Genomic DNA, 22872 nt, shown 5'->3' on the forward strand with positions numbered 1-22872 from the left:
TGATGTTCAGAGAACACTATGTGAATCAAGAAAGTAAACTCTCAGGACCACAAAGAGTTAGTTGGTGTCCAAATAAAATAGCAATGAAAGCACCAAGAATAACTGGAAAGGGGGAAGAAGAAGGATGGAAGTGAAATGAGGGGCACGTTACTAAAAAGCTTTTTGCAACTGAACCCCAAGCAAAATAAAGGAAAATGAAGCAAAGCACCCAGAGCTCAGGGAGGATGAATACATTTTTGAGGGTAGGGGCCAGAGGCGAGAATCAAGATGTAAACCAGAGGTCCCGCTGGTAGAACCCAGGCTCTAATGAGCTGTCACAACATGGATGGTGATGCTAACCAAGTAAATAAATCAGCCAATGTGCTTTTGCACTGAGCTTCTGAGTCACATGTGGTCAGAGGCCACACCTCAGAGTACACAGAGGAAAAGTTTAAGGAGTAAACACTGTAGATGTCATCGTTAAAGACAGTCCCACCCTCTCTCTTGCTTTCAGAATACAATCCATGGGCTTCGGATAATGTAGACACCACCTTGATTTCAGAATCTGACACCTTCAAGAGAAGGATGAGGTTTAGCACATGGAAAAAGAAGCCTCGAGGTCCTTCCCAACCTCCCTGAAGTGTTTAAAGCTTGCTAGAGAGAAAAGTAAAGAATAATTCTTATTCACCCTTGTAAAAATGTTTACAGACAGTAAATAAACTCAGTGTCCTATTACATTTCTAAAGAAATGAAAATGTGTCAAGGAAACGCAAGCATGTGTACTTTCTCCAGTGAGAGTAGACACATCCATTTTTTACTTTTTCATGGTACTTTGGTTAAACTCTAATAATGCATTAGGTGGTGAGTCACTCTCTAATTGAGAGCAGTGGGAAATATGATAAAAAAGAAAGTAAAGAGGACCTGAGGAAAAGAGCATGGACAAAGAATATTTTATTACAATTAGGAGACTTGAATCTAGACTGGATTCTGGTATTGCTAAGTGTGATCTTTAAAAGTCACTTTAACAGATCCAGCATGCAGAAAATCAGCAAGGACATAGTGGAACTCAACACAATCCACTGGATCTAAGTGACGTCTACAGACTACTTCATTCAGTAACAGCAGAATACACATTCTTCTCATGCTCACATGAGCGTTCACCAAGAGAGATCACATTCTGGGCCATAAAACACACTATAATAAATTTAAAAGAATAGGAATTATGCATTGCGTCCTTTTAGATCACAATGGAAAATCCCATTGTGGAAAATCCCAAAATACTTGAAGGATAAGCAACACATTTCTTTTCTTTTTTGTGATCTTTTTTATTGTAGGAGTCACAGCTGAAAGCAATGAAAGAGACCGTACAGCTCTGCCTGTCAGCAGTTTTCTGAAGTAACACATTTCTAAAAAGCAGAGGGAAATTTACAGCAATGAATGCACACTTTTAGAAATGATCTAAAATCAATAATCTAAGCTTATACCTTAGGAAACTAGAAAAAGAGGAGTAAATTGAACCCAAAGTAAATAGAAGAAATACAAAATTTGAGCATAAATCAATGAAATGGAAAACAGGAAATCAAGAGAAAGTTAATGAAAACAAAAGCTAGTTCTTTGAAAAGATCAATAAAATCAACAGGCCTCCAGGCAGGCTAACTAAGGGAAGAAAAAAGAATACAAACTACTAACATCAGAAATAAAAGACAGAACATCACTGCAGATCCCAAGACATTAAAAGGATGATAAAAGAATACTATGAACATATCTATATGTTCACAAATTTAATAACCTAGGTGAAATGGACTGATTCCTTCAAAGATACAATCTACCCAAACTCACACAAAAAATAAACCATCTGCATAGGCCTATATGTATTTAAAAAGTTGAATCAATAATTAATAACCTTACAAAATAGAAAGTACCAGGCCCAGATGAATTCATTGGTGAATTCTACCAAATATTTAAGGAAGAAATTATATTAATTCTCTACAATCTCTTTCCAAAGATAGAAGCAGAGGGAATACTTCCTAAATCATTCTATGAGGCCAGCGTTACCTTAATACTAAAACCAGACAAAAACAATACTAGAAAACTACAGACCAGTATCTCTCATGGGCTCAGATGCAAAATAATCAACAAAATTCAAAAACTGAATCGAACAATGTAAAAAAATAATTATACATCACAACTAAATAAGATTCATACCAGGTATGCAAGGCTGATTAAACTTTTGAAAAATTAATTATTATAATCCATCACATCAACAGGCTAAAGAAGAAAAATCATATGATCATATCAACAGATGCAGAAAAAGAATTTGACAAAACCCAGCACTCATTCATGATTAAAAACTTTCAGTTAACTAGGAAAAAAGAGGAACTTCAACTTGGTAGAGAATATCTACAAAAAGCCTATAGCTAATATCATACTTAATGCCAAGGGGCTCAAACTTTTACCATGACGATCAGGAACAAGGTAAGGATGTGCCCTCTCACCACTGCTTCATAACATCAAACTGGAAACCCAAGCTCATGCAATTAGATAAGAAAAGGAAATTAAAAATACAGAGATTGGGAAAGAAGAAATAAGACTATCTTTGTTTCACAGACAACATGATCTTCTATGTAGAAAATCCAAAAGAATTGACAAAGATACTCCTGGAATTAACAAGCAATGATAGTGAGGTTGCAGGATACCAGGTTAATACACAAAAGTCTATCACTTCCCTATCCATCAACAATGAAGAACTGGAATTTGAAATTTAAAATACAATACTATGTACATTCGCACCCTCCCCCCAAACGAAATACTTAGGTATAAATCTAACAAAATATGTACAAGGTCTACACGAGGAAAACTACAAAACTGATGAAAGATAACAAAGAACTAAATAAATGGAGAGATATCCCGTGTTCATGAATAGTAAGAATAAATGTTAAGATGTCAGTTCACCTCAACTTGAACCCAATCAAAATCCCAGCAAATTATTTTTGTGGATATTGACAAACTGATTCTAAAGTTTATATGGAGTGACAGAAGACCCAGAATAGCCAACTCAATTTTGAAAGACAAAAACAAAGGCAGAAGACTGACACTACCTGACTTCAAAACTTACTGTAAAGGTACAGCAATCAAGACAGTCTCATATTGGTGAAAGAATAGACAAACAAGTCAGTGGGAAAGAATAGAGAGCCCAGAAACAGACGTACATAAATAAAGTCAACTGGTCTTTGACAAAGGAACAAAGACAATACCTTGGAGCAAAGACAGTCTTTTCAATAAACGCTACTGGAACAACTGGTCATTCACATGCAAAAAAGGAATCCAGACACAGATCTTACACCCTTCACAAAAATTAACTCAAAATGTATCACATGCCTAAATGTAAAGCACAAAACTATGTAACTCCTAGAAGATAACAAAGGAGAAAACCAACTGATCTTGGATATGGAGAAGACTTCCTTGATAAGATAACAAAAGCATGATCCATGAAAGATATAACTGATAAGCTGGACTTCACTAACATTAATAATTTGTGTTCTGTGAAAGGCAATGTCAAGTGAGAAAATAAGCAACAGAATGGGAGAAACATTTGCAAAAGACACATCTGATAAAGCACTGTTCTCCAAAATATATCAAAAACTCTTAAAACTCAACAGTAGGAAAATAGCCCAATCAATAAATGGGTCAAGGACTTAAACAGATCTCACCAAAGAAGACACAGAAGTGGCAAATAAGCAAAAGAAAAGATGCTTCACATACATGTCACAGGGAAATGCAAATTAAAACAATAACGAGATACCTTTACACCTATCAGAATGGCCAAATTCTGCAGCACTGACAAAACCAAACGGTGGTGAGTATGGAGAGCGACAAGAACTCTCACTCATTGCTGGTGGAAATGCAAAATGGTATAACCACTTTGGAAGACAGTCTGGTGGTTTCTCACAAAACTAAAGACACTATTACCATATGATCTAGCAATCCTTGATATTTACCCAAAGGAATTAAAAACTTATGTCCACACAAAAACCTGCACACAAATGTGTATAGTAAGTTTACCCATAATTGCCAAAAGCTGGAAGCAACCAAGATGTCCTTCAAAGGGTGAATGGATAAACAAACCACGATACATCATACAATAGAATATTATTCAATGATAAAAAGTAATGAGCTATCTCAAGCTACAAAAAGACATGGAAGACCTTTAAATGCAAACTGCTAAGCAAAAGAGCCAATCTGAAAAGGCTACATACTATGTGATTCCAACTTTATGGCATCCTGGAAAAGGCAGAACTACAGAGACAGTAAAAAGATCAGCAGTTGCCAGGGGTTGGGGGAGAGGGAGGGAGGGATGAATAGGTGAAGAACAGGGGGTTGTTAGGGTGGTGAAACTATTCTATATGATACTGTACAAGATGGCTATGTCAAACACTTGTCAAAGCCTATAGAATGTACAAAAGTGAATCCTAATGTAAACTACGGGCTTCAGTTAATAATACTGTATCAGTATCAGCTCATTAATTGTAACAAACGTGCCCCATTAATGCAAGGTGTCAATGATAAGGGAAACTGGGAGAGGAGATGGCATGGCATATGAGAACTCTGCACTTTCTGCTCAATTTTTCTGTAAACCTAAACTGCTCCAAGAAATAAGGCCTATTAATTTACAAAAAAGTACTTCTCAGAGTTACCCATAAACTCATTTTTAATATATTTTTTAAGAGAGCAATAATTTTTTCAAAAATAAAAACAAGAAATACTCCAAATATGGTAAAGCAGCACTAGAAAATGAATGGCAAAACAGCCCCCAGTTATGTCCTTCAAGGACAATGACAATTTGCTCAAACACAGCTACTGATCTAAATCTGCCTTACAATTCAAAAGCACTTAAGCCTTTTAAATATGGAGAACATTCTAAACACTGCTTAATGTTGATGAAACAACATTTGTGGTCAGGGCAGCACTCCATCCTGTGGTATGATGTGTTTAGATCTGTAACTCCATCTTCGCCCCTACAGGTTTTCATACTCTATGTACCTGTTTACAGCATACTTTATCCTGCTGAAATGAAAGGTTCATTCAGTGTGCATCATAAGCCCATATAAGGAGGGGGCTTAGCACAGATCTGTAATGTGCCATTTGCAAACATGTACCCTGATGAACTATGCCTAAGAGATGATTTGCTTTCCTTCCAAAATGACATTTTTAGGACATCCCTTAGAACAGTCTCATAGCCAAAGACACAATTTAATGGAGCTCCCTAAGTCAAGAGTTTCCAAGCTGCCTGTCTCAAGAAAACTTGCTACCAAGAACCTTGCTACGAGCTAAAATCCAGCTAACGTAATACACATCTGCAGAAGACAGAACCTGCAGAAGATGGAACGAGACAGAAATCTGACTACAGGAATAACAGACAGATCCCAGAAGATATTTCTCTGCAATTTGCAAAATTCCATGTAAGTTTTATGCTGTGATTTTAAATTAAAACGCCTCAATTTCAAATAGACTTCTTAAGGCTTCCACGAATTACATCTACAGTTCAGAACTGCACAAGCAACCATGTGCAGGTGACCTGCTTGGTCACCCTGAATACCTTTTGTAAAGCAGCAGCCCAATGCGTGATTATTTTTCTCCTCGGTCCTAACCCAAAGGGAGTGGGATCTTTTCATTTTCCTGGGAAGGCACCCTTAGGATGGAGATAGACCCTAAGGACTCCAGACCTCAGAGCTCCACCTCCAGTTCTCCACCGTAGTCATATCCTCTGCTTATTTGGTTTCTCACTGACAGCTGTGTCCTTGGCAATTCACAGCTGACACAACACTACTTCCACTGCTTCCACTTCAAGACACAGTATTTAGAAACTAGTAGTTAACACTTGCGGTTTATAAACAAATACTTAGTACGTCAGCTGGTTCATCAGACAGCTATACTTGTTAAATTGGTTGTGTTTAAAGAATCAATCCAAATTCTCATTAGATTATAATCAAATCTCATTTCAATGAACAAAAAATGTACCTGAGGACAAGTGATTCAAAAAAAGCATTTTGTCAATATTTCCTTCTTTCAAGTTTCACATTGGAAGGGATCAAAGGATTCTTAGAATTCAAAAATAGTTAATTAATTACTTGTATATAAAAATGAGTATATGTATCCAACCTTAAGATTGTTTTTACAAATAGCATTTTAGAAGCAAAGTTCAAGTACACTGTTTCAAACAAAAAGATTCAGCCTTGTTTTCTTTAATGATGATGGCAGCGTAGGGCGAATGCTTGGCAAACGGACCTAGAACAGAAATGAAACGTAGGGTCTAACATCGTATTTTACCTTTAGTATTCTGTCTTCTCTACTAAACCACTTAGAAACACTTTTATAAATTACATCCTTCAGGCTGTTGTTTCATAATTTTCCAGTTCCTTGCTCACCTACTAAAGGCAACTGACTTGTCAAGAAGGAAAACAAAACAACAACAAAATTACAAGAGGGGGAATTGTAGGCTTAGATGAAATGGCTGGATAAAGAATCATGAAAAAAAAGTAAGATCTATACAGGTGACTAGTAGTCAATGAAGAAACAAATGGAATCAATTAATTCAAAATGTGTCTGTAAGGTCATTCAGACAGACCTACCTCCAAAATTCACTGAGGCACAACTGGAAACTGCAAGACAGTTCACTGAGACAGGCAGACCTTACTCTAGTTTTTGTGGCTGCCTGATAACTAGAACTCGCCTGAGCTAAATTTCTCTCTCACACACACACAGACACAGGAAAAGATCTGGAATACAACTTCCATGACCTAGTTTCAAATATATTCCCTGCCTTTCTTCCAAACTAACATACATCACATGAATTATCCTCAACAAACCCACGTGCTTTAGACATGTGTAATCCCAACCTTAACGACAAAAGACTCTCAGTGGGAAAGAACAGTTATATCACAATCACCCTCTCAATTTCATTCTCTGGAAAAGGCTACTGGTATTTTTTTTTAATTTTTAAATTTATTTTTTATTTTATTTTTTGGGGGGGAGGTAATTAGGTTTATTTATTTACTTGTTTATTTAATTTTAAAGGAGGCACCGGGGACTGAACCCAGGGTCTCGTGCATGCTAAACACACACTCTACCACTCAGCTGTACCCTCCCCTCAAAAGGTTACTGGTGTTTTCTATTTTTAGTTCACTTTTTTCCTCCATTCCCACAAAGTTGTCTTTGTAGACATATGTTGTCCTGCCTCAGAAATACAGAAGCAATTATTAATCAGATTTTCCTTGTTATGCCTATTAGCAGCAGGGCACCTGTCACAATCGTCATAATGTTCCAGAAAAGTATTAAAGAATCTGCCAAGTTAATTTTCCTGATTGTAACTTTGTGCACATCCAAATCTTCAGGCTATACAGTCAAACCTGAACTCCTCCTCCTAACAATCACTGCACACTCCCAAACCCGCTCCTTACCAAGAGTGTCCTGGAAATGGCACCGAACTGGATTAGAGAGATTGATAACTTCCTAGTAATCTTAGTTTCTTCATGTAAATAAAAAATTAGACTAGACCAAGGATTAAGGATTTTTTTCATGCTCTGCTTCCAACATTTCTATTCCACCCTTCCCCACTTTTTGGAAGATTTAAAAAAAAAAGTCACGATAAGTGGCATCAATTATGTTGTAGATAGTTCTCTGCCTCGAGGAATCTAAAATCCAGTTGAAGATCCAAGGATAGTAAATCCAATAAAAGCCCATTTCTTTCTGTCTGCCCCAAAAGGAGGCCCGCAGATAGTAACCAATAGACCGTGCATTCTCAATGGGGAAAATTCGTGCCCTAAGTGTGGGAAAAATGTTTTGTGGTCCTCTGAAGGGTGTAAAAATTCCTCAGAAGGAAGGGTGTGGTTAGGAAAAACCTATGTAAAAAGGAATACTGGAGGATAAGAAAGTTGAGAAACACTGATAGTGGAACCCACGAGAGCTTCGCATTGCTCTACATATGCTTCATAATTAGCTACATTACCCTGAACAAATTTCTTAACCTGAGTCGAGCCGCACCCTGATGTACCACCAACATCCTGGGTTTCTTCCTTGGATTAACAACTACAAATGGCCAGCATCTCTTCAACCTTAACTTCTCAACTCGAATGTTCCTTTCTCAAAAAAGTCCTTTCCCAACCACTGTTTAAAGTAAGCCTCCCCTCATTCTCTCTCAGCACTACTGATCCACTTTCACAGTCTGTAACTGGATAGTTGTTTCCTTGTTTTGACTGGATGTCTCCCACCTTGGGTGGTAGTTTCCATGAGGGGATGGACTGTGTCTGTGTTTACAGTAGTACCCTGAGCCTGGCACAAAACAAGCTGCTGGCTGGTTCCCTTCCCCTTGACCAACTTTTACTATCTTAACATACTGACGGGTGTGTCAGGACCCTTCTCCAGAGATTAACCCCACGATATGGTCTCCAATACTAATAATAATTCACTCTTTTTTTCACTTCGAGGTCCCCTTGGCCTCAGACCAAAATCTGCCAGAAAGTTTCCCAAAGATCTTTGATCAATTATAAAAATTTTATTATTGCAAAAACCCTGAAAATCATACTGAACTTGACATTAAGGGGAATGGATTAGAGAAGGAACGTGCATTTTTTAAAATGTAAGATTGAATATCAGTGCCCACTTTAGCAACATATGGACTAAAACTGGAATGATGGGGAGATTAGCATGGCCCCTGCACAAAGATGACATGCAAATCTGTGAAGTGTTCTATATTTAAAAAAAAAAAAGACTGAATATCAAAATAGCACTTTTTATTCTTCAAGGTGCCCAAGATTTTAAAAGACCTTTCATTTCTTATCCTAGGGGCTGTTCTACTTTCGGGTGTAACAATACTGGAGCCACTAACAGAGAGACGAGGCAATGGGACAGTCTGGGACATATACCCTTTCCACACGCAGGACGGGAAATTTTAATGTGAACAAGAGGTAAGTATGTGTGTTGCGCAGAGGGAAACAAAACTTGACCTACAGGAAGTTATTTCAAATCAGAACAGCTAACGTTGAGACCATATCACTCCCTGAAAATAAATCCTGCTCACCTTGAAGGAGCCAGGTCAGGTGTTATTACAGTGAAATTTATCTTAGTGAAAACAGAACATGAGGAAATCAAGAAGATGAGATTCTTCTGATTTGCTTACGACAAGAAATATATGTATCTATTTCTACAGTATCAAAATATTTAGCAAGTTCTAAACTATAAATTTAGTTGGATAAAGTAAAACAAAAACATATATACAGTTGAGTGCATATATGTATGTATGTATATAATCCACATATATTCATATCTATTTATATATGTTATATGGATTAAAACAAAAATATATAAAATACTTTATTCCCTCAGTTTCCTATTAAACATGGTCTTTAATTAGGATGACCATATAATTTAGTATCCTAACCAGGCCAGTTTTGAGTGAAAGAGAGACTTAATAATTACACCAGGATAGTGTGTATATACTGGGACTGTCCTGGACGAATCAGGATACATGATCACCTTAATTATAATAAAATCCATGGAGAACTATAAGATTTCGTGAAATACAAATTGGATGGACAATATTAAAATGTGTCTCCTTTAGTAAAGTTAAAAAAAAAGATTTTTCAAAAAAAAAGTTTTAAGAAATGAATTTTAAAAGCTGAAGTCTACAAAAGATCTTCTCCATATGAAGAAATATCCAATTAAACAAAGGGTATAAATCAAAGAATGAATAGTAAAGTATTAAAACAAGGAATTAATCTCTAGGACCAGAGGCTTAAATTAATGTTTTCTTTAATTAAGGAAGCCAATCCTTTCTAAAAACTTAAACCAACCCCATACAGACACTTCTGCACCAGCCTCTAATACCACTTTGTTATTTTCGTTACTAGGAGACATTTGCACGAAAACAAGATTTACATCCTTTTCTTGCTTCTGTTCTTCTACCTAAAGGAATAATCCTCCATTATTAGCAATACACTCAATATCTCCACAGCAACTAGTATAATTGGGGTGTTGCAACAGAGGATAATGAAGTGGAAAACAAGGTGATAGAAGTGGTATAGAAGAAAAAACAACTTTCACACAGCCTTGGTGGGAAAATAACTACCAAGAAGAAAAAAAAAAGAAAACTTGCTAAAAAGAACCATTTTGAGGTCGTTTTAGTCAGTTGCTACTAGGCCTTTAAGATACTTAAGTATGCAAGGAAGCAAATAAAAGTCTCTAACATGATGAAGTGTATGGAACAATTGCAGATGACTTCACTGAGAGAACTCCGAGGTGGGGAAGAGAGGAGGTTTCTGAAATAGATAAGAAGTGACTTTCCGCAGGTTTTCGCATGTGGCTCCCAAGAAGGGGCAGGGTACAAGGAACCGTTCAGAAGAGCCCTAGAGCTAAGCAAGTGTTAACTAAGCTAAGGGGGAGGGAGGGTCGATCCTGGGCAAAAGGTAGCCTCACAGTGGCCAGAGAAGGCAGAGGGCAGCAGACTGAGAATCAGGAAACCTGGGCTCTTCATTGGCTTCTGCCTGATGCAACACAGGGGTAAGCAATATGAGCCAAAAAGCAGTATTTGAGACTACTCATTAATTCAGAAAACATGTGTTGAGTGCCTACATCATGCTAGGGGGAAAAAATGTATAAATTTTGCTCCCAGGGAGCTCAGTCTGGAAGAACCGTAATTTCAACAGAAAATCATATTACAACATGGTAGCCTAGTGACAGAGAAAGGCCTAGGTATTCTGGAACAAAGAGGGGACACCTAGCCCAAGGGACTGAGGCGGGGAAGGGAGACAGGAAAGCTCCCTGCAGAGGATGTTGGAGGTCAACTCATTTGTGCTTTAAATCACTCCTCTGAAAGTGCTCAACAAGATCACCACCTAAAGGAATCCTCGGCATTGTAAAACCCGACAAACACTGTGCTCTCACCCGACTCAAGAACTCACAACAAAATTGATTACTCCATCCTGCTTTAAACACTCGATTTTGTTGGCATCTGGAGCAATGCTCTTTGGGTTCTCCCCCTACCTCATTACTACTCCTTGGTCTCCTACTCGATCTATTTATTAACTCTGTTATTCTTCATGGCCTGATCTCTGCCTTTCTTCTCTGCCTGCTAAATCTCCTTGGGTAATTCTAGATTTCCCATTACTTCATAATCTACTTCAATGCTGACACCCTCTGGCTCCGAGCTTGCCTATGAGTGCAGTTCTCAGAATCACTGTTCCCTGTTTGACAACTGTCTCTATTACGATGACCAATAGGCAGCTCAGACTAACTAATGGCCAAAACAGAACTCTATTCCCTACAACCCCCTTACCCATCAAAAAACTAGGAGACCTGCTTGACTTCTCCTACTCTGTCATGTCTCCTATCCAAATCTATCCATTAAGTCCTGTCCATTCTATCTCCAAACCTCTCAAATCCATCCACTGTTCTCCATTTCCAACACCACCACCCTGCTCCAGCCAGTATCACTCCTCCTGCACAATGCTGCCTAACTGCTTCTCCCCTTCCACTCCACTCTGCCCAGCAGAGAGCTCTGTTACACATGTAAATCAGATCATGTCCCGCTCCCTCTTAGATCACTTCACAACGCCTTCTCATTGCATATGGAATAAGATTTATATTCCCCACAAAGTTTGCAAGCACCCCCGACTCTCCCAACTGGGTTCTGCCTGCCCCACCACATTATCCCTCACCCCTCTCTCTCCTGCTCAGACACTGCAGCCAGACTGGCTTCCCTCCCTTCCTTGCCTTGTGTAACCAAGCACTTTCCCTGTTTCCTCTACTGGCTCCTTCTCACCCTGCACATCCCAACGCAAGCTTTACCTCTTCTGACAAATCTTTCCTGACTGTGCTAGAGAGGCTTCCCCATTCGCTCTCAACACATTTCCTTTAAAGAGCTGATCCAAGTCTGAACTGATCTTATTTATTTATTAGTTTTACTTGCTTGTCATCTGCTCAATCTCACTTTTCAGCACCTTTTTCTCTCTCAACACATCAACTCAAACAATTTCCATTAGGGTAGAAAGCTTGAGTATTGCTCACTGAATTCTTAGAATCAAGAACAAAGTCTAGCACACAGCAAGTGCTCAAAAATTGTGTGAATGCATTAATCAATTTCAGAAGGAACTGAGGAGGGCTTGGAGCTAGTCTCAGCCACCTGTGTAGCACAGGTATCTGATAAAGTCAATGCATTTATGAAATCCAAAGCAACCTATCTTGAGAACTTGGTGAGAACAGTGCCTTGTCCAGTATCTGGGGGAATTTTTTGCTACAAAACCCTCCACCATTATTTCCTTCCTCCACATTTAAGTATCTCCCCACACAGAATTGCACTTCCTTCCGTCCTTCCGTCCTCCCTCCCTCCCTTCTCCCCCTCTCTTTTCTCCCTCTCATACTGTGCCTGTGTCTTTCTACATTATAATCTTAACTATTCCTGGCAGACTGAGATTTGATATCAAGCAATGATTACTGATCTAGGTTTTATAGTGGCCTGGCTTCCTAAATTGTCACAATAAGCAACTCAACAAGAGCACAAATTAGTAAGCAACATCATGCATATAAACAGGGCAGGGCTAGGGTGAAGACAGCAGTGGATAAACAGGTGAGCAGTGAGGTGACAGATGAGAGAAGCGCGGTGAGGCACGGGGGCTGAGGCCAGGGCAGATGATGCCCGTATTCTATTGTATCATAACTCTCAAAGGCACATGAGCAGCCATCGTTCCTATATGCATGAATCTTAAATATTTCATTTATAGGCACAGGCACACCTCCTGCCATCAAAATTCACAAGCGTACTTGACAGATAACCTTAGAGAGATGTTTCACTGTACCCTTCAGCCTGCCCGCTAGTTCTAGCAAAAGGCACCAGAACCAGTTTTCTCTGACTCCAGGATATAATTCAGTTTTTAAAACACAATACACCAAAGTCACTGATGGTAATTGCTAAGGGATAGTTCTGAGAATGACCTCAGATTCGTGCAGGATGTTGTTCCTTAAGGATAAGGCTGGTCAGAGCTGAATGCCTGGTAAGGCAACCAACCACCAGCCACACGTGGCTACTGAACACTTGAAGTGTGGCTAGTCCAAGCTGAGATGTGCTGTAAGTGCAGAATACACACCAGATTTCGAAGATTTAGGAAAAAGTTAAAATGTTATGAATTTTTTTCCCAGTCATGCATATACATACGTATATATGTTTTCATATTATTTTTCATTAAAGCTTATTACAAGATATTGAATATAGTTAGTTCCCTGTGTTACACAGAAGAAATTTGTGGGGGGTTTTTTAATCTATTTTTATATATAGTGGCTAACATATGCAAATCCCAAACTCTCAAATTTATCTCTTTCCATTCTCTTTCCCCAAGTAGCCATAAGATTGTTGACTATGTCTGCAAGTCTGTTTGTTTTGTAGATGAGTTCATTAGTGTCCTCTTTTTCTCTTTTTTTTAGATTCCACACACGACTGATATCATATGTTATTTTTCTTTCTCTTTCTGGCTTACTTCACTTACAACGATGATCTCTAGGTCCATCTATGTTGCATATTAATTATAATTGACAATATTAAACATAACATTTTAATATGTTGGATTAAATACACTCTAAAAATAAGTTCTTAATAAAGTGACTCTAAATCTAAAAAGGTATATTTTAAAGGTATATATTGCAAATATGAAAATATCCTGTCCCCATAGTTTTAAGAGTTTTCAATTTTTTTATATTTCTACACAAGACAGCCTCTTCCCCTTAGAAACATATATTTACACTATCCAGCTAATGGTCCACCCATATTTATTTCAAATTACCAGAAATCCTCTATTATCCCCTATTTCACTTCTTGAAACAGGAAAATTCCCCAGATTTTACTTAGTACATTGGTGCTATTTCTACATTACACAAAGGGAGACCCTTAAATGATATAAGCTGTCTCCAAATCACAGTGTGAGATTGTTATTGGAGGATTCTTTATAAAAAAAAAAAGGCTTTGATGATTCTTGCTATTTTTAATTTCCATAATTCCAAGATATTATCTACTTTGGGGTCTATAATCCTCTGGGTGCTGACTACAGATGATCCAATGAATGATTCACCTTTTATTTGTTTAATTAATTACAATTTTAAAAGCCCTTGTATAGGAGTGCTTTTGCTCTCAAAGAATTCATAATTTTGCCAGGTAAGCAGAGCAAGTGATAGACTTTTAAAATGTAAAGGGAATCTGACCTCACACCTGTCAGAATGACTATCATCAAAAAGACCACAAATAACAAATGCTGGCATGGATGTGGAGAAAAGGGAACACTTGATCACTGTTGGTGGGAATGTAAATTGGTATGGCCACTATGGAGGACAAAAAACTAAAAATAGAACTACCACTATGACCCAGTAATTCCACTCCTGGGTATATATCCAAAGAAAACAAAAACACTGATTTGAAAAAATACATGCACCCCAATGTTGACAGCAGCAACATTTACAACTGTCAAAATATGGAAGCAACCTAAGTGTCCATCACAGACAAACGGATAAAGAAGATGTGGTATATACATATACAACAGAATATTACTCAGCCATAAAAAGGAATGAACTTTTGCCATTGGCAGCAACGTGGATGGACCTGGGGGTACTATGCTTAGTGAAGTAAGTCCAACAGAGAATGACAAATACTGTACATTATCACTTACATGTGGAATCTAAAAAATAAAACAAACTAGTGAATATAACAAAAAAGAAACGGACTCACAGAACAAACTAGTGGTTACCAGTGGGGAGAGAGAAGGGGGAAAGGCAAGAGAAGATAGGGGACTAAGAGGTACAAACTATTATGTATAAAATATATAAGCTACAAGGATATGTTGCACAACACAGGGAATATAGCCAATACTTTATAACTATAAATGGGGTTTAACCTAAAAATAGTGAATCACTATGTTGTACACCTGAAACTCATGTAATATTGTAAATCAACTATACCCCAATAAAATATTTTTTAATTAAAAAAATACAGGGAATCTGCAGTTAAAACTCAAGCAATTATCACCGCAACCATCACTACCATCATGTGTGGACCATCGCCTTACCTAACAAAAATGCAAGGTTATAAGGATGGCCACATGGGGTGCAGAGCCACATTTCTTTTAGGCAACTCTGATACAAGGCCTGAATGGCTCGACTTGCTCTGAAATCAACAAGACTTTTTTCCCTAAAATCTTGACACTGTCATTTAAGATATTTGCTAGGTATAAAAATGTATAGAATTACAAAAAGTCAACTTCCTCTGCCCCAAAGTGGTTCGGTTTACATGCAAAATAAAACAGCCACCAAAACGTAAATACTTGCAATACTTGAAGTGTCCAAACAATAAATCATGAGATTAAGCAGCTCTTCTGCACGGCTGGCACGAGGAACAAACCAAAACACAGACTGTTCTAGTAACTCTGTATTAGTTTCCTGTTGCTGCTGTGTAAGTTACTGTAAATTTAGTGGCTTAAAACACAAATCCCTTTTCTTACAGTTCTAGAAATCAGAAGTCCAAAATGGGTCTCAGTGGGTTAACACCAAAATGTCAGCAGGGCTGTGGTCCCTTCTGGAGGCTCAGGGGAAAATCTATTTCCCAGCCTTTTCCAGCCTCTAGAGATGCCAAGCCCTGCTTTGCTTGTAGCCCCCTTTTCTTCAAAGCCAGCAATGGCTGTTTGAGTTTTTCTAATAGTGACAACTCTCTGATTCTGATTCTTCTGCTTCGCTTTTCCACTTATAAGGACCCTTGTGATTACAATGGGTGCACCCAGCTAATCCAGGATAGTCTCCATATCTTAAATCAGCTGATTAGCAATCTTAACTCCCCCTTGGCATGTAATGTAACTGACTGATAGTGTCTGGGGATTAGGACGAGAACATCTTTGGGGCGCCACTATTCTGCCTACTACCGTCTCCGAGAGTAATTAGAAAATGGTCAAAGAAACCTCACCATATACAAGCTGTTCTCCTCCAATGAGGATTTTTAAATATTTTAATTTACAATAGGTGAAAGCCCTACAACTTAAAAAATAAGTAGCGTTAGAGCAGCAGGAACAGATTACAGCTGCATGTGCCAATCAGGGGGATGGGAGAATGAACGTACTTCTTTCCCGGACTCAACACACCAGGCCTGACTGAGCACTCAGAAGCTTTTGGAGAGAAATGTTTGACACCATATTGAAAATTAAATATCTTTTGATGCCAACACTGAAATATGACCTAGCTGTAGACCTCCACATGGTAAATCATACGGAGTTGATACTATGTTTGGATAGGTGTGATGCTCCCTCTGCTAAAACTGCATGTGCAAGGACACAAACGAGGCCCAAACTGTGAGATATATGCTAGATCAACAGTGCGATGGTTAAACTCTGCGGCCAAATTGTCCGCTTTCAAAACCTAATTCTGCCTCATGCTAGCTCTGTGACCTTAGGCAAGTGACTTAACCTCTCTGTGTCTCACATAAGGATTCTCAAAATGGGGATAATAATATCTGCCTCAGAGTGTTTAAAGAAGGACAAAGGAGTAAGAGTTCTAAGTGCTCAAAACAAACCCTGGCACATAGTGAGCACTTTATTTGGTAAATAAAATTTTAAATATTCCTGCTTGCTGCTTACAACTTGCCAATCAAACTATATACCCAGGGAGTGTACTTCTCAACACTAACTAATCCATCACAGAGGATATGATTATCATACATATATATACACACAAAAACTTAACAAAAACATATATCATACATATCATACATACACACAAAAAAAATTAACAAAAACAATGCCCTTTGTTGCTACTAAAGTTTGGTAGAAACTACTGGGGTAGTAATAACTGGATGGTTAAATAACTTACAGATCAAATGCAAATCACAGAAACAGTAGCAGTTGTATTAAATAAACCATCTCAGGGCCTCCTAAAGAAAGACACACAGCATACTGCCCGGGGAGGACAGTAGGGTCTGTGATTCTTAATGGCCCCGGCATTTTCTGGGACAGTGGTGTTCATGGTACAATACTCCTCAGAAGGCTGAGCTCTGTGAGGGACAGCAGCGGTTGTGCCCCACTAACACCACCAGCATCTGCTGAGCGGGCTGGCATATTGTGACTGCAGCTTTGAAAGCTTTTCAGCATTCACAGCTGATGTTATATACTGCTTACAAAAGTTGTTGAACTCAATGGCAGTGGGCAGTCAATTTCAATAATTTTATCTTAACCCTGAAGGAAAGGAGGAGGGCGGGGTGAAGAATGGGCCCCAGACCTTACTGATACAGGAAAGATGTACAAATGGCTATTCCATTACAAGAGAAATACACTCCTTTCATAAGAATTAATAAGAAACAATTTGGTGTTTGAGATAGTAAGAATGAATCTTTTGTTTTAAAAGTTAGAGGTCCAGCTTACATGCAAAAAATGATAGCTGATTTCCCCCAAAATTAACTAGGAACCATGTATTATCCTCGTTGGTTCATACACATAAAGTCATATAATTTATAGTAGTCTTAGGAAGTAAATACTATTTTATTCCCATTTTACAGCCAGGAAATGGAGTTTCATCTGACAAAGTTGCTCAAGGTCACCTAGTGGTGAGCGGTGGTATTGCGACCTGAGTGCGAGTTGCCTTCATCTCTCACCTCTCTGGCAGCACAGACCACAGAAACATTCCAGGAGATGGGTTAGCAGACACGCAGTCCCATATCAAAATATATATCCCCCCAAACCTGCCACACCTCCAAAGCTAGTGGAGAGATTGAGAAAGCCTTGGGGGATACTAGGCAGTGTGTGGGCATTACTAGAATCAGCTGGCCCTGGCTTCAAACCCCTGCTCCACTTCCTACCAGCTCTGCAGCCTTGAGTACATTAACCTTTCTAAATTGTTCCCCTAACTCCACAGTGGAGATAACACAATTTCTACTTTGCAGGCCTGTCTGGAGATGAAGAGAGCATTTGACTTAATCTTCTCTAGAGCTTATCTCAGTATCTACTGTTATCTAACCATCACCATTTTACAGCACTATCTCCAGCTTCTGTGTGTGGAGAAGCTTGGGGAACCAACCTGTTTGGCCTCTCTCTGTTTCAAAGCTTAGCTTCATTTTCAGCTACTGCTGCCAACCTTTTCCCGAGAGGCCTCTACTTCAAGCTGGAGGCGGGCTGCTATCTAAAGGTATCCCTCCACGGCACCCCAGCCAGGTAAGTGATCCGTGATCCCAACCACTCATGCTTTCTGTAAGCCTCTTCCCTACCCCTAAATGAAAACTCACTCTTTCAAACCTCTCTAAGTGTCAGATCAGACTACCTATTTAAAGTTCTCCGAAGTAAGGAAACGTCTCCTTAACCCATCTCAGTGGGAGGTGTGTTATGAGGTGACTTCCCAGGATGACTCTCATCAGCAGAGCAGGTCAGAGAGGCCCCAGTGTGTGTTTTCACCTCTCCCAGGCCAGACCTTCCAGGATCACATGTGACCACAGTTTCAACAGCAGGAGCCAGTTCTCAGCAGGCCGTGGGATTCGGTACAATTCGCCAAAGCACACAGAACCTGCCTTTGGCACATGTGCATCTTTCTTTCTACAGTTGTTTTTCCCACCTCCAGGGCTATTGCCCCCTTCAGTCACTGCCATTTGTGGAAAAGCTTTTCAAAAGTTTAATTCTTGAGGGGAGGATATAGCTCAGTGGTAGACTGCACGCTTAGCATGCAGGAGGTCCTGGGTTCAATCCCCAGTACCACTGTTAAATAAATAAACCGAATTACCTCCTCCTAAAATTAATTAATTAATTAATTTAATTAAATACAGACCTGAATAGACATTTTTCCCCCAGAGAAGGCATACAAATGGCCAATAGGTACATGAAAAGTTGCTCAGCATCATTAATCAGCAGGGAAATGCAAATCAAAACCCACAATGAGCTATCATCTCACACCTGATAAGATGTCTGCTATCAAAAAGACAAGAGAGGCGAGGATAGAGTTCAGTGGCAGAAGGTTTAGCATGTCCAAGGTCCTGGGTTCAATCCCCAGTACCTCTGTTAATAAACAAACAAATAAATAAACCTAATTACCTGTCCCCCCCAAAAAAAGACGAGCCATAACAAATGTTGCCAAGGATGTGGAGAGAGGGACCCCTGTGCGCTGTTGGTAAGAATGTAAATTGATATAGTCACTGTGGAGGACACTATGGAGGTTCCTCAAAAAATTTTTTTAGAAAACAACAGAACTATCATATTATCTAGCAATTCCACTTCTGGATATCTATCCAGAGGAAATGAAATCACTATCTCAAAAAGGTACCTGCATCCCCATGTTCATGGTAGCATTATTCACAATAGCCAGCCAAGACATGGAAACAACCTGTGTCCACTGATGAATAGATTTTTTTTAAGTTTAATTCTTATCTTATATTTTGCATTTCTAATCATCTTAATTGAAAAGAGGTGATTAAATTCCAGAGGCAAATAAATTCTCCTCTCTCAATTTTCCATAAATATGATGCCTCCAGGTCCAGTTTCAGTTGGATAGGAATGGGCCTTTATACAGATACTCATTGAGCACTTTTCCTGGTGAAGGCAAGTCCTGCCAGGTAAACTTAGAGTTAACGATGCCCTGAGGTAGGTATTTCAGTTCCTTCTCAATTTTGCCTGAGGCTGGCCCTGACATTCGTTTGGGCACTTCTCCTTCCACAGTCAGACGGTATCGCTCTAGGTGAACCTCAGCACAGGCTCTGCCAGGCAGAGAAGTGACACTCACCTGAAGGGCTCTTCCAGAGCTTTTTTCCTATTTGACTTTTAGTAGCTGGCTGTCTTTTCTGACACTTTGGCTTCAACATTGTTATCTTTCATCTCCTCCCTCTACCCTTTAATAATTTTAATATGTGGCTTTACTTACTCTTTTTAAATACTACTATGTTGAGAGAAAAGATGTAAATATAAAATGCTCAATCCAGTTAATGCTTAAAAAAAAAAAAGTAAGAATGTACCCAAGTTTGGTTTGAAAGTTTTAATTGACGCTATCAAACTAAAGACACAAAATTGTAAGATAGAATTTTAAATTTTAAGCAAATAGTCAAATTAGGGTTTGGCAGTGTGGAAAACCAATTAGCAAATAAATGGTTATCCTATTTATACTTTAATTATATTAGCTGTTTCTTTACATTCTGCTTTGAATTACAAGTCATTGTTAGGAATAAATAAATTGAACTGATCTGGATTTCTGTCTGAAGAGGCTGGATTGACCACTCATATTCCAGTATCTTTTACCAAAACTGTAAGGATAAAGTAGCTAGCAATGGAAATGTAAATTTAAGCCCCAAGTAAAATTAAAATTTTGACTTAGAGTAGCAAAGAGGGTAAGATATTATAGTAAAATTTGAGAAATGTTTAAATGAAGAAATGCTTTATATCTATAATGAAAGGTAGCTAATGGAAATATCTTGTACTTTTATTAAATCAACCCCAAAATATCTTAGCAATGAATGATACACTTTCCAAGAGATCAACAACAAAGGTGTAAGATTTTTTAAAAGGTGACCTATTTAAAAGTGATGGAGCTCATTCTAAACCTAGCGATAAATCTGCTAAACGTGATTATCTACAAAATGTAACCTGTCTATCTTTCTGGGTACTAAGGAGGCAAACTGTAGAAGCAGAATTTCTTTTCTGTCTGGCAAAATTAGCACTGCTCCCTTCTACAGTATTTCCTCACAAAAGTTTAGCCTTATGGCTAATAATAATAAAGACACAAACAGTTCTTTAAGAAAGCCTCTGTGTTCCGCTTTCATCAGATAAATCCCTTGCGTAATGAGCTACTGACCTATTGTGCAGCTCCACAGAGAATGTTGATCCTATTGCTCAGATCTTACGAGAAACACTAAAGGAACACAGAAATTAAAACCAATTTTAAAGAGAAAGGAGAAAGTTTTCTAATTCTGAATTTGGTAAAAACAAACAAACAAAAAAAAGGCAGCTAAATTAAAAATTAAATTCACTTTTTAAAATGCAAAATGACTAAAATAATCATGAATGTGCACACAGGGCTAGAAGGATACTTAACTGCGGAGTTGCTTAAAATAGTGAAAACTGGAAACTAAATATCCAACAACAGGGGCTTGGTTAAGTCAGGATACAGCCATACAACAGAAAATTATAAAAGCTGCTATACAAGTATATTTTAATGATATAGAGATGTCCATATGTGGGTGAAAAAAAGTAAGTTAGAAGGTAGTATGCAGAGAATGAACCCAGTTTTGTGGAGAATAACTTTCTAGTTGTGTAACTTTAGGAAAGTTACTTAATTTCTCTAAAGCAGTTTTATCCTCCATAACAGTACCTACCTACCTCACAGGACTGGAGTAGGGAGAACAGGAAAGTCTTGTGTACAAAGGAACTGGCACATTGCCTGGCCCACAGTAAGCACAATACATGTTAGCTCTTGGTGTTGTGTGTTCCCAGCGGTGAGAAAGAGTTTGAGGATCTGGGTGGTTGCAGATTTGTTTACCCTGTACTTTTATACTTCTATAAGCAACATACTACTCATAACAGGAGGAAAAATAAATAAATTGGAACACTATTTGCACAGTGACTATTCTCTTAAAAATCTACAATAGCGCTTCACTCAGTAAATAAATCGTGGTTGAACTGATTTTACCCTTCAGATTTCTTTTAAACGAGCTTGCTCTGGTACATTTAAAATTATTTAATTTAAGGGCTAAATTTGTCTATAATATTTTTACTGCATAAAGCAAGGCATACTAGCATTGTTCAGCCTCATAAGAATTTATGAGCCCCAGTTCAATATCCATTAGAAAGCCAGAAGATCTCGAATTATCAGTGGGAGGCAGTCTATCATAGCCTAAACACGTCTAGTTTCCTCCCAGCTCCCCAGCCATCTTCTTTTGACCCTTCTTCCTCTGCATAATCAAAACCTAGAGGCTCTTTTTACTGGACTGTAAGCCTCAAGTGCAGATACGGTGCCTCCTTCCTCTTAGTATTGCTAATACCTAGCTTAGTGACTGGAATACAGTAGCTGCTCACTAAACAACTGAATTGAATAAATATCTGATAATAGTAGTTCAGGATAGAGGCTTCAAGTCCCCCATAAGAGAATTAGATAAAGGTAAATAGGCTACTCTAGTCTGAAACTGTCTAGAATTCTTGGTAATTACTCCTTAAAAAAAGAAAACAAACAACATCTCACTTCAAAGTACCACTTCTTTAAAAAGGAAAAGTTCTCATTTGTATTAAGTTGTCTATTTTAATAGATATAAGATTATTTCTGTTTTTTCCCTGTGTATATTTAAAGTCCCACAAGAATTCCAGAGAGTTTAAATTGCTCAAAGTAACACAGCTAGTAAGTTACCACCCAGATAGCCTCAGGTCTTCTGGATTCTGATAGCCAAGATCTCTCTGCATCACACTTTGGGAAAAACATACATTCCTTGTGACCTTTGACCCTAAAAGTTGTTGCAGCTATAAGAAGAAATGTTTTCAATAACCCTGAGCAAATGCTCCCTATCCTTCCAAATATTCCCTAGGAGCTTGTATAAGATTCTGAGAAAACAGAAATTGAGGACAGGAAGCAGCACCCCACGGGTGTCCAAGTGTTTCCCTCCAGGTTCCTAAGTCAACCAGCCTTACTTAAAAATGAAAGTACAGAAACCAAATTAAATATTAACTCAAAAAAACACTTCAACCAGAAGACTGTTGTGAAATAAGACCAGAAGCAAACCAAGGAAAGAGCTATAATTTTGTACTGCTTATTTTTTAAAAAGGAAAAAAAAAAAGTTAAGGGTAAAGTTAGAGAGTTCACACATCCAATCTTCCTCCAAATTCCAGGTTTGTCACTTTTAGCCACTGCTCTCTGTTCAAGCAGTGA

At 38.3% G+C, this 22872-nt stretch overlaps 1 protein-coding gene and 1 non-coding gene across 5 annotated transcripts in view; one reads left to right on the forward strand and one right to left on the reverse strand.

The window, feature by feature from the left end:
- The window catches only part of SGMS2 (sphingomyelin synthase 2), an 82469-nt gene that overhangs the window by 57868 nt on the left and 1729 nt on the right, over positions 1 to 22872 (reverse strand). The gene's annotated exons all lie outside the window — the stretch shown is intronic.
- Positions 8631 to 8734, forward strand: LOC116276738 (U6 spliceosomal RNA). The gene has a single exon (XR_004186238.1). It is a non-coding gene; the product is annotated as a U6 spliceosomal RNA (small nuclear RNA).

This window comes from Vicugna pacos, chromosome 2 (assembly GCF_048564905.1).
Source record: "Vicugna pacos chromosome 2, VicPac4, whole genome shotgun sequence".
Classification (NCBI taxonomy): Eukaryota; Metazoa; Chordata; class Mammalia; order Artiodactyla; family Camelidae; genus Vicugna; species Vicugna pacos.